Below are 13,452 nucleotides of genomic sequence, written 5' to 3' on the forward strand. Positions count from 1 at the left end.
GACTTTTACATCTAACGGCGGGCGCGGCTCGTTTTGTTCATCTATAAAAATCTGATTACGTAATACTGAGTCCCGCGAGTTCGTACGTGTGGAATTAGGTTCTTAAAAACCTTGTGGGAGCTCATAAATTTTCTGGGATACTAAGTAGCCTATGTCACTGTCCAGGTTTTTAAGTACCTAAATCTTAGCAAAAAATCACGTGGATTTGTTAATAAACCAATAAATAAACACATTTTCATATTCAGAATATGGGTAGTGACCTCTACTTTTTAGAATGAAATTGGTGCTGATTCTTAAATTATACTGACAAGTCACAATGTGCTACGAGAAAAAGGATGGTTCTACATTGGAGACCGAGAACATAAGCGTTCGTCTCACAACAGACAACTATGTCTAAGTGTGGAAAGGAAATCCAGGGTACGGAAGAAGAAGCGTTTTTCAGCTAAATCGATAAGTCTAAAAGTATGCTGTACGGAAAACCGCATTGTGCAAAGGATGCCATTAGTGCGATTGATTTTCTATTTCTAGAAATAGAATCGAACTTATCATTAAATGATGGAAGCGGGTTTCCTAGAAAAGGGGTCACATTGACAGACAAGCAGACATCATAGGTACGTTTTATCCTGGAAAACCAAAGATCTCCCAAGGGATCATAAAAAATCTAAATCCAAGCGGACGAAGTCGCAGGCTGATAGCTGGTGATTGTACAAATAGGTTATCCAAGAACCTTCAATAACTAGGTCGAATTCACCGGTATATCTGGCAGCGGACCATAAATCAGCACCCATTAACAAGTATTTCAAATTTATCACCATTCAACCGTTCCCAATGGCCATTGCTTCTCGTTGACATCGGGTTTCCAGTAGCAGTTTCTCTCACGCGATTTGGATCACGGATATTATAGAAAGCGGCTTAGTGCTTATGCAAAATGGATTTACGCAAACTCGAGTAGGTACTTGTGCAGTAGTTGTTCGCACACTACAAGAACCACAACCGGACAGAGCCAAATGTAACAGACGCGTCGAAGAAATTCAAATAACGTTATCAAGAATAGAATAGAATAGAATAGATTTTTACTCAAATAAACTTTTACAAGTGCTTTTGAATCGTCAAATAATTTACCACTGGTTCGGAATGCCGTTCCTACCGAGAAGAACCAGCAAGAAACTCGGCAGTTGCTCTTTTCAATTGTTCAATTTACAATAATATTCTATACTATACAAGCAATTGCAGACTCGCGCATTGCTGGAGCGAGTCAAATCCATGCTTTTTTATCATTTACATAATCTTCGATTGTGTAATATGCTTTTGCCAGGAGCATACTTTTAATGGATTTTTTAAACTTTCAAGGTCGCTTCGTGCTGCTGCAGTCATTCGCATGTTTAGTGCTAAGTAATGTAATATCTTGCGAGCTTGCCACGCACCAAAAAATACTAATGGTAATAAATGTAAGCAGTTGGTCTATTCCGGCAACGCTGCATCCACCTTTATTGTAATTTACAACCTCAATAAAATTGTTTTGATTGGCTATATTTATGGTATCAAGAATACCATAAATAATTAAAATAATTGCAACAATACATAGCCAATAGTGGGCTAATATCGGCCAATCAGAGGTGATAGTGGTCATCTGTCAAACAACTGCGATAGGTCCCCTGCACTCATATATTTATGCGCTTTTGATGCAGTCGATTCGTGCTAGTAACAATATTTATCATCATCAAAATCATTAAACGTCGCATTTTCGGTAACTTCTGCAAAATGAGCTGCGAGTGGTTCTTGCGGCTCTTACCGTTTCGCACGTCCTCTTGTAATAATATGCGATCAGTTTTATAATAAACTTAAGCAGATACCGACATAGTAAAGGGTGCACAAAGGTTAATGCTCGAACACTGAACACTTTGGTAGGTACATTTAACCTTTGACGGACAAACCTCCGGTCGATTTCGCGATAAATGTCAAGTACTACTTAGGTTTACCGGATTGCTTTAAAGGCAGGGCAGACGCAGCGCGTGACTGCAGCGACACGCAAAGACTAAGTGTCCGATGCGGCTGGTATAAATTGTAATACAAGTAACTAACTGTATGAAGGCATTCATACTGCGAAGCGCACGTGTGACGGAGAATCAGCGCTGTTGTTGTCGCACTTAGTTTGTTCTCGTAGTTTTTTCTCGACAAACCGAAGTTGAACCTCCTTGCCCTGGCACGGGTGTCTTTGAAAATGGTCTGAGGCCGCAACTGTTCGACATCGGTTTTGAGGCACCTGAATTCGTCTCTACCTTGGTGCTTGGTGTTAAATGTGATGATTGGGGTGTCATATGCGGTCGCAGTCAGTGTGACGTGCTTTAAAAGTTATGAATCTGTCTGATTAGCTTCGTGTCTCAACTTCAAACAAACTAAGGCTGCTTGAATATATACTTCTGCTCGTGCGTATTTACTTCACGATTCAGACTGAGATTCCTCTTTGCGCGACAGTAAATAAACGCATTAGGGCGCCGAGTGCCTTAGGTTTAGGAACGTATCACTAGACGATAAAAAGCTATTCATCCTATAACATCTGTAACAAATCATACCCGGGTTCAGTATATTAAGGTGTGGCTGACACGCGTTCTAACTGTCCAAGTCCTTAATTTTAAGTACTTGCGTTTACCGGATTGCATTAAGTAAATTCATCGTATGCACTTATCTAGTTTTGCGCGCCTGTACAGATGTTTGATTTGTATTTGTGTGAATAGACTTTCACTTTCTGCTCAACGGTCTTTTGAAATACGGTGCTTGACGCTTTGAAGCTAGTAAAACCGATGTATTTATCGTAAGCTTAAAAACATTTTAAAATAAAAGGGTGTTTTGTCTATTGATCAAAACTTCTGACCAAATTGATGAATTTACCAAGCAAAGTTGTAAACAGTAAGAAACCGGATACTTAGGTTCAATTCATTCAACATAACACTACAGCCCTGGGTAGGCCTTGGCTTGGTCAAGCGAATTCCGCCATCGGTGCCGGTCAGATACAGCTTTCTTCCAGTTTCGAACCCACAAACCCTCATATCCTTCTCCACACCGTCACTACACCGGCGTCTCCCTCGGCATCGGATACTTAGGTTTAGATGATCATATCGTTTGCAATTTATTTACCATCTTTGTCTTGCTCTACCAAAAATATGTCTTTACAAGCTCTTTTGATCCGTCAAATGCTTATAGCAATAAGCTAATTCCCTATTCCTTGTTCAAAGTATGTTTTTATTTATATGGTTACAGTAGCACATGAAAGACTGGTTGCAAAGCGTGCTAATAAGGCATTTATATTAATTACACTGAGAAGGCTCGTGAACAGACAGATAGACTGACGTATTTATACGTAAAAGTATCAAATAAGACCACTCGACGATTGCAGCAGGAGCGGACAGCGAGTTTTATTTATTGATAGGGAGAAAGGACATAAATTACGCCAATAATAATGTCAGAGATTCGAAGAGGGAGATTTTTTCCTCTAATATTATCTTTTGCCAGCGATTTTTTACTGGTGAAAACAACATTCTTTTATTAATGACAAATCACTTGACTACGATATCAGCAAGTAGTAGGTGATGAAGAATGGTGACCCCTACACTTATTTATTTTACGCCGCACGAAGCAACGGATCGACGCGGTTTAATCATTTGCATGGATATATTTAAAGAACAGGAGAGTGATATAGGCTACTTTTATCCTGTAAAATCAAAGAGTTCCCACGGGATTCTAAAAAACCTAAATCCCGCACGAATTTGCAGGTAGGACGTAAGAAATAAGCCCCCTGTTGCTGTGATCATTTATATCAATTTGAATGCGAAATGAAGGATGGGAACTGACTTTTGGCAGAATACACGCGCGCTAACAAGCATACATTATTCAGAAATAATTTCCATTCACTTTGCTCCGTGGCAGAGAGAAATGATTCGATATTTGTGAGCGTCACTGTTTTCACTTTTTTACGCATAAAATAGTTATTTCAGAGCTTATGAGATCAATTGCGAAAATCGTTTTTCTACAACTGAACCGCACGCTACCGCAAGCAATTTTCCCCTCACCACCTGGGTGCACTTCGACCGCCCATTATGCCAGATCCTTTTTTCCACGCACATGCAAACTGTGGAATTAACTCCCGTCTGCGGTGTTCCCATTAGATTACAACATGGGGTTATTCAAGAGGCGGACCAACAAGTTCCTGAAAGATCGGGAACGCATTGGCGGTTCCTCTGGTACTGGAAATGTTAATGGGCAGCTGTAATCATTTAACATCAGGTGACCCGCCTGCTTGTTTGCTCGCTATTTTTATATAAAGAAATTAGTTTATTCTGATATGGCTATAAATTAAATGAGCAATAAATTATAAGTATAATATAATGTCTAGGTACACTCAACAATTTATACATATACTGACATAGATATTGCCTACTATGTAATATAATAATTGTGTCGACGCTGTCAACAACTAATGAATTTATGAAAACGATAAATTAAAAACTTGGTTCTACATAATATCGTAGGTCTTAAGATAAGGTCGATCTACTCTGGAGTGAAATATCAATTTTCTTTACCAATTTAATTGATTAAGGGCCTGTTTCACAAACGCCAGATAAAGTTTATTTGGCGTTACGGTTTACGGGCTTTTAATTACATTTTATTACAGTATTTTTATCAATTATTTTGAGGACAAATATATTAATGAAGAAAAATCTGTTCAGCCGTATAATATGTATTATTATTTAGATACGATGACACCCGCGACTCCATCCGCTTGGATTTAGGTTTATAAAAATCCAATGGGAACTTATTTTGCGAAATAAATAGCAGCCTGTCTGTGTCTTTAAACCTTTCTCTGTAACAAAGTCCTATATAACATCAGATTAACGCACAGTTAACGTTAACTTGAAAAGTTGCACTAGAGTCCCAGATTAGAATAATACTCGTAGAATATAATAGTTTACAATTGCAATAGACAACGAAGCAACTAAATGTAGTGGAGATGAATGCAATGGTTCGCGGGCGTTATAAATCCGACTCGCAGATGGTTCCGGACTAGCCCGGGGCCAGCACGATAAGTGTCTTCCAATTACTAACACACCCTATATAAGACCACACCCATAGGCTACGATGATGAAAGTGTTTCGAATGAAACTAGCGAAAAGCGAGTACCCACTTTGGATTGGCAATAAAGCCCTCTATCTGAATACTAGCGACTTCGTGCGCGTGGATTTAGGTTTTCAAAAACCCTGTAGGAACTCTTTTTTGATTTTCCGGGATAAAAAGTAGTCTATGTCAATACTTATACAAAAAATCATCCGTTGCGCTCCGTAGCGTCCTGATTGAAAGACAAATCAACAAACCAATAAACCAACAAACAAACACACTTTCGCATATTATGTGTAGTGATTCTTCTATATATACATATAAAAGAAAGAAAATATATTTATCCAGTATTGGTGACAGAGATAAAACATACCTCCAAATGTAGCTTTTTTCAAACGTGACACCACTCAAAATGGGTGTACAAGTCATCGTAATGCCCTGCATCATAACATTATGCGCCGACACGCATACAAGTAAGGGATGAATGTAAGTATAAAGAAAAACTGTTTATTTACTTATTTATGTATAAACTGACTTACTTACTCGTATCAACGGACAGACAGACATTCTATAGAGAAACGTAGAAGATGACCCGGATGGAACTCACCTAATACAAGAGATCGCACGTAGTGGCCTCTCTTAATCGTGAAAACCTTTCACAAGAAGCGAAACAAGTGGGTATGAATTAAAGAAATAAGGCAAGCCTATATGTCTATATTTATAAATCGTGAAATCGATTGGCCGATATATCAAAATACAGTTCATCCGCTGGATCCAAAAACCTGAGATTTTCCAACTAAGTTCCTTCTATAACATAGACCCGCAATAAGAAAGGGTCAGCTAATAGCTTACTTGTATTTTTCAAAAAAAAAAAATCTATCTAATTTTCTTTTATCTCGCTCCCGCAAGGAGCGGATTTGAATTTTGAATTTCGATAAGAAAGCCATTCTAAACAAGTAGCAGATTAATTTGAATATTCAAAAGCGCTTCATATTAGCTTATTTGAATAAAAGTTACCACGTTCAAAATCTTCAAATAGACAAGGATATAAGTACGCATTCCCTAAACAATTTAATAAATCTAACAGTAAATACTAAATGTGATTCTAAGAAATTAATAACTAAAATTTATTTTCAAGGTCAACAAGACAACACATAATAACTTAAAATGATACCTATTCATTATCGTTAATTCCTATATATTAAATTGTTCCCAGCCAACAAGAGGTTTCACTGTGCTCCAAAGATATAAATCATTATATTTACTAGATAGGACAAAATTACAAAAATCATAGGTCAGAAAAAGAAGTCGTTTGGCTTTTTTTCTGTAATATTTACTGTCAGTTACCCAATAATAGGAAATTTTCTAAAATGTTTTGTGACGATCGCAATCATGTCTGATCAAACTGAAATGTATTATTGCAGCAATAATATAAATTTATTCAATTACAATAATTGAGATTTTAGCAATAATTGATGTAGCTTTTCCGCAATCGGCCAGCTGGTATCATGATGTGAGTGTCAGTCAAGCTTGTCACTTTTGGTGTACATGCATTGTACCTACTTAAAGACCTGTTATGATGGCAGAATTGAAGGAATCCAATAGAACGGCTTAGATTATATATTTAATGCTCGAAGATGATGATGATCGATTACTAATAATAATAAAACAGATAATTTACATGCAATAAACTCGTAGGAGTATGAGATCTTATTGTTTTAAAAATGTTTCTTATGGCCGATCTACTCTTTATGCAAATCTCTGTGAGTGTGTCACATAATATGTGCTGTTAGCCTTTTTCCAATAGCGTCTTCGTCTTGTTTTACACGAGAAACCGTTGGTGACTTCCACTCAAGCCTGCCGTATAATTAAGAGCCTTTGCACACGACGCGCGGTGAAAGGCGTCAGACGTTCCCTGTCTGTCGGTGTTTTTAACCCCCGACCCAAAAAGAGGGGTGTTATAAGTTTGACGTGTGTATCTGTGTGTCTGTGTATCTGTGTATATGTGTATCTGTCTGTGGCATCGTAGCGCCTAAACGAATGAACCGATTTTAATTTACTTTTTTTTGTTTGAAAGGTGGCTTGATCGAGAGTGTTCTTAGCTATAATCCAAAAAAATTGGTTCAGCCGTTTAAAAGTTATCAGCTATTTTCTAGTTTTCTTGTAGAAAAGAAGGTTAGATAACCCTTAGGTTCATAATATTCAAGTGTCAATTGACAAATGTCAAGCTGTCAAGATGGACGTTGCTTAGATATATGTATACATAATTATTTATTTGAAAATGATTTGTCGGGGGTGTTGAAAATTTTTAATTTACACTTGTACAAGATACATTTCGGAGAGTGTGCTAAGGAACTATCGACCTAGTTCTACCTAGTCGAATTCTCGAAGTCGAACTTTCTGGGCAGGCAGGCTGCGTCATCTTCTACTTGGTGTGATTGCAGACAAGCGCAAGCCCATTTAGTTATTTAAAAAAAAAAGACGCAACTAAAATAAACTGAGAACCATTTGTAGTTGGTTTCCTCATAAGGCCTGAACCAATGGCGTAAAAGTCTCGAGACATCATGTCTCCTTAGATGTGCTTCTTCTCAAGCAAATCACTGTTATTGCCTTTCGGACCTGAAGCTGAGCTTCCTGTCCTGAGGCTTCCTTAAGTGGCATTTCTGAAACCTTTTCTTAGTGATGTTCTGCATTATAATATAAGAGCCTACATGCAAATCTCAAGGTTCTAGACCCAGCGGCTTGAGCTGTATGTTGATATATCGGCCAGTCGATTTCACGATTTATAAATATAGACATATAGGCTTGCCTTATTTCTTTGATTCATACCCACTTGTTTCGCTTCTTGTGAAAGGTTTTCACGATTAAGAGAGGCCACTACGTGCGATCTCTTGTATTAGGTGAGTTCCATCCGGGTCATCTTCTACGTTTCTCTATAGAATATTTTTTTTTTTAAATCATCGACAAGGAAATAATGCTATTTGATTATAATAAACCTAAGTGTTATATATTCTTTATAGGCTTGATAACGAATTTAGATGATAAAAAGATTTGTTTTTATCATTTACTAAATTGTCAATAGGTCATAAGTTCATAAGTCATAACAATTAATATATCATGCCATAACACATCATACGCACAATTTTATCCCTTTTATTAACCCCCGACCCAAAAAGAGGGGTGTTATAAGTTTGACGCGTGTATCTGTGTATCTGTCTGTGGCATCGTAGCTCCCAAACTAAGGAACCGATTTTAATTTAGTTTTTTCGTTAGAAAGGTGGCTTGATTGAGTGATCTTAGCTATAATCCAAGAAAATCTATTCAGCCGTTCGAAAGTTATCAGCTCTTTTCTAGTTACTGTAACCTTCACTTGTCGGGGGTGTTACAAATTTTTAATTTACACTTGTAACAAATCATTTCTAAAATTTTTAACTCTCGTGACAACAGTAATTAATTATTAGCAACAAAACAACAGTCTTTGCTGAAACATTCTCTCTCCGAAACTATGCGAAAGTAGGTACAACTTTCTTTTTTAAATTGCAACATAATATATTACTGCATTGACAAGCACATCTTTCACTGTCATTTGATAATTTGCATCTATTTAGAGAAGAAAATATTTTACATATCGATTGCCGCGTAGATTTATCTATAAATTGATTGCTTTCACAAGTTTAGCAATTAAAAGAGAAAGGGCGAAACCCGCGGGAGGCGGAGAGACGTATTTTCAGTGCTATGCGTTCTAAATTAAGAAGGGCACCGCCATAGGTATATTTTGTAATGATATGTCAAACTGTAAAAATTGAGATTTCTTTATTGTTCTGCTATTTTGAGGGTTCCGTGCCCTAAAAGCAACCCTTATAACGTCACTTCGTTGTCTCTCTGTCAAAACCATTTTTCAAGACCCGTCAAGGGAATCCAAACCAATAAAGTACTTCCAGTTGACCGAGAATAGACCTATACTTAGTGTGGAAGACGCTAAAAGTGACCTATGCCCAACAGTTGACGTCCATCGTTTGACGACGACAACGACGGTAACAATCATAAATCTTGCTAAGAGCTGATTGTCTCTTGGTATGCGATCGTCAATAAAGAAATGGACGTGGAATCTCGCTCCCATGTTTACAATGCTCTGTCACTTTTATAAGCTCAATAAAAACGTACACAATAAATTGACAGAAGTAGTAGTTTTATGCTTTTATTACACATCTACCTATTACAACTAACCAACCTATAATGAGCAAAGCAGGTCTTCACTTTGAGTTAGTAATAAAATCTTTTAGTGCTAAATTACATCAAACATCTAGCTAGTACGGATCCTACTTGGAGAATATTTATTATGCTTTTTTTAACCAACTTCCAAAGAGCCTTATATTTATCACACTACTCCAGTAGAACCTTTATTAAAAATTTCAAAATAATTTTCATTTTATTAAGAACAGAATACAATATGTAAGCAAGAGTTAGTGTAGTTCTATGTTTAGATTATAAAGCGACCGCGACAATACTACATCAATGTTGCTCTAACTCCAATATTTGTTTTCTAGATGATCACGCAAAGCCGAGTGCAAAAAATTAAAGAAAAAAGAAATTGGATGTAAATCCAGTGGGTACGAATATAGGTAGCCAGAGAGACAGAAGCCTTTAAATGCAGTCCGCAAGCTCCAGTTTCCACAGCGAAATAACGTTTTCCTTGGAAGTGTAACGAACCCGGTGGTTACAAAGGGGCCGTAGGTTTGAGTTCCGTGCGGTCACCGTCACCGGACACCGCGGAAGAGCTCAAGTATCCAGTCCTCATAAATCAAACAACACTCCCCTTGCTATCTGCCGGCCAGACATGGCTTTTTGTTTACCGACCATTATAGGTGCATATCGCAAAATGATAATCTAGGTAGAGCACAAAATCTCGTACTTATCTTGTTTAGGCACTTGATAGGGAATGTTCACTGTTAGGTATATTTACATTTAGTTTAGATAAATAAGTTTAACTTTTGCAAGCTAGGGTAATGCTCTTGTTACAACAAACTACAAAACTCAATAATAATTAAATACATATAATATATTATTCTGTCACGCTCCGTCTTGCCTGTGCAGTTAAAACTGCAGGGACAAGACCGAGAACTGCGCAGTCCAATCTTTTGCAGCTTTTAAAACTGCGCGTCTTGCCCTCCACATGCACGCACTTAATTGCGCAAACTGGCTTGTGCAGATAAGCTCTCAGGTAACACGGAGCGTGTAGCCGGAGCTTAATCCATAGACTTTCCCTCAGCCTCTTGTACGCGATCTCCACTTTAGGACTTTCTGATTCTAACTTCGCTTCAATGACAAGCATGGTATGACCAGAACGTACTCAAAAACCAATGATTAAAAGAATACAACTTATCCAAAAATTATCCAATACCTACTTATTATGTAAATAATAATTCTCTAATACCTATTTAATGAATAAAAATTACAAATTGAATCAAATCGTTTGAATCGGTCGATTGAATTAAAAAGAAATATAAAACATTTATAACAAATTAATTTATATTGAATCGTCGCAACCAACCTTCGTCTGAAAGGGAATGTCAATGCTAAATAATTTAGTATTTTTTCTGTCGCCGTACATTTTTAATACATATTTCAAGGTAATAAATTACTTTAGCATAATAATGCATATTAAATCCATTTCGCACGCAATACCTAGAAATGGCATAGTTGACTTAGATTTGATTAATTAGACCAGTAAAGTTGTTTTGTACAAGGTCGTCAGCTGGCGCCATGCTAGTGCAGTTTCTCAGTTGTTCAGGCTTACCTACTATTGACCAGGTTTTCGTTAATAAATCAAATGCTCTAATGCTCACTTAAACAATGCAATACTCTTTCACAGACAACTGAACATTTATGAAGAACAATATAAAGGTGATAAACTGTTAATACATACTTACTTAGATAAAGGATTGGTCTCGGAGCGAAGCGGAGACCAAATCTTTAATCTGAGTATGAATAGTTTTCATGTAAGAGACTAGCATCAATGTCTGATACATACTAGTGTAGGACTCTAGCAATTGTGGTAGGAACTAGGTATATCTAATTGGATTAAGTATCGAATCACTGTAAACTCGAAATCTATCGCGCTCTATTGAACGAAACGAGCGCTCGGTGTGCTCTTGTCCCATTCCATAGTGTCTGTAATGCCCTTGTCTGTGTTCTCACCTGGTGGTAAGTGATAATGCAGTCTAAGATTGTAGCGGGCTACGTGGAAGTGGTATGGTAGTTAGTCTATCATGAATTTAAGAACCCGGCAATAACATAAAATCGTCACATCGAATTGCTTTCAAGAGTAAGCACGCAGAGAGCGTTCCGCGAATCAGTCGCGCAGATTCAGATCGAGGTCTACCAGTCGAGATGTTCGCGAATCGATAATAACTGCGCTCCGGCGAATCAGAGTATACACATAATTATAATAATAAATCTAGCAAACACGATCTCTCGAATAGCGCAAGATTTATTACGGTTTAGTCAAATACCGAGAATTACTACGCTGTTACAAGTTTACAATATGTCTGGGCCTACATTATCTTTATCACTAGATCGTGTAGCCTCTCTAGCAACAATAGCAAAAGTTTCTCCGCATGGCAGCTATGAAATGCTCAAAAGCTTCTTGAAGGAAGACGTTCAGCGTTAAAAAAAGCGTTAGCCCCAGTGATAGTAGCCAATTTGTATCAAGTACCTAAATTAATTCCATCAATTATACGTCAATGCGCAGGAGTGTAACACGCAAACGGAATCTTTCAAAAGAGCAATCACCGAATTTCTAGCTGGTTCTTCTCGTAGAAAAGGCATCCCGAACCAGTGGTAGATTCACTTGACGATTCAAAAGCATTTAGTAAAAGTTACCTATTTGAATATAAAATCTTGCCATTACTATTCCTAACAGAGAAGCTAAAGATTTTGATTTACGTATAAGACTCCTCCAACAGAAAATAACCTGAAACCTCATAATAATGGGTCTGCAATTACAGTAATTACGGTAAGTTAAAATTTAGATCGTACCTACTATAGTCGGCGTGAAATGTACCAGTCTAACGTCTAACAGATCATGCACGAAGGAGTCCAAACTTATAAATACAAACAGTCGTCAATGAAATCTACAGACCAGATCTGCTATGGACGTCCTCTTTCATGTTCACGTAAGTCTATTGACAGAGAGGAGGACCGACTATGTCAAAGGTGCTAAAATTGTAGTGACATGTTAGGTAGACTGGGCTATGCAACTGCTACACGCGACATTTGGGAGACGACAGCTACACTGCTTTGTATGAAAATGTATGGTGACCATTTGAACTTCCTGGGTTTCTTTTCCACACTTAGACGTATCCGTCCGTTGTACGTATGACCCCTGAGGTTCCGTGGGCTCCTGGTGCTATGGTACATCCATTAGGTCAATTTTTTGGTATAAAATATAGCCTATGTCACCCGGACCTTTGAAGCGAATCAATTGACACCTCATTCATCAAAATCGGCCCAGTAGTTTAGGCGCTATGGTGGAACATACAGAAACTGGATACAAACATACATAGGTTCATACATAGACTCCAGATAATCATAACCTCTCTTGTGGCTTTGCCAAATTCGGGTAAAAATAGCGAGCAAAAGGAGCAGGTTGGTCATCTGATGTCAAGTGATTGCCGCCGCCCATGCACAGAGGAACCTTCTATGCGTTAGAATTTGTTGGTTTCCCTATAGGTACTCTGCTAAGAGGGTGGCCATCAAATAGAAATTTAGATCACTTGTATGTGCATCTTATAATAATGTAACAGTTTCTCGGAAGCAGACGCAATAAATTAAATAATCGCGAGCTGTTACGTAAATCAACAAGTGGAATCGAAACCGAATGGAAAGGCCCGCGGCGATATAACCACAATGAGTACGCATTTCGACTTTCCATTAGCAGTAACTTAATAAATTGAAACTTGCATTGTTATTTCGTGACCATCGACATCGAACTTGAGTTTGTTTTTGTTGAGTGTCGATAATGGGTATTATTGTATTGGTATTTTAATGGCCTCGACAGAATAACGGTAAGTTATCTCAGGGTCAAATTATACCTATAATCATGCCCTAATGTAATTGGCCATATTATTATTATTGGGTGAGTAATAATAAAAAACGGTGTTTCAAATAAAAACGTATCGATATTTGCCGCTACCCTCTTACGCTTGGGAGCCGCTGGATACAAGACCGCGACACGTAGAAGTCATCAGAGTTGAAGAGACCTAGCGGCTTGTGAAAGTCCTGCCTCCCTGGCGCAATGGTCTTATTAGTGGGAAGTCTCGGATTCAATTCCCGGCTGGGGTT

General features: G+C 37.8%; 1 protein-coding gene across 3 annotated transcripts in view; it reads right to left on the reverse strand.

Annotated features, from left to right (window-relative positions):
- The window catches only part of LOC123869194 (CCR4-NOT transcription complex subunit 6), a 318,277-nt gene that overhangs the window by 181,724 nt on the left and 123,101 nt on the right, over positions 1–13,452 (reverse strand). The window lies entirely within an intron of this gene.

This window comes from Maniola jurtina, chromosome 10 (assembly GCF_905333055.1).
Source record: "Maniola jurtina chromosome 10, ilManJurt1.1, whole genome shotgun sequence".
Classification (NCBI taxonomy): Eukaryota; Metazoa; Arthropoda; class Insecta; order Lepidoptera; family Nymphalidae; genus Maniola; species Maniola jurtina.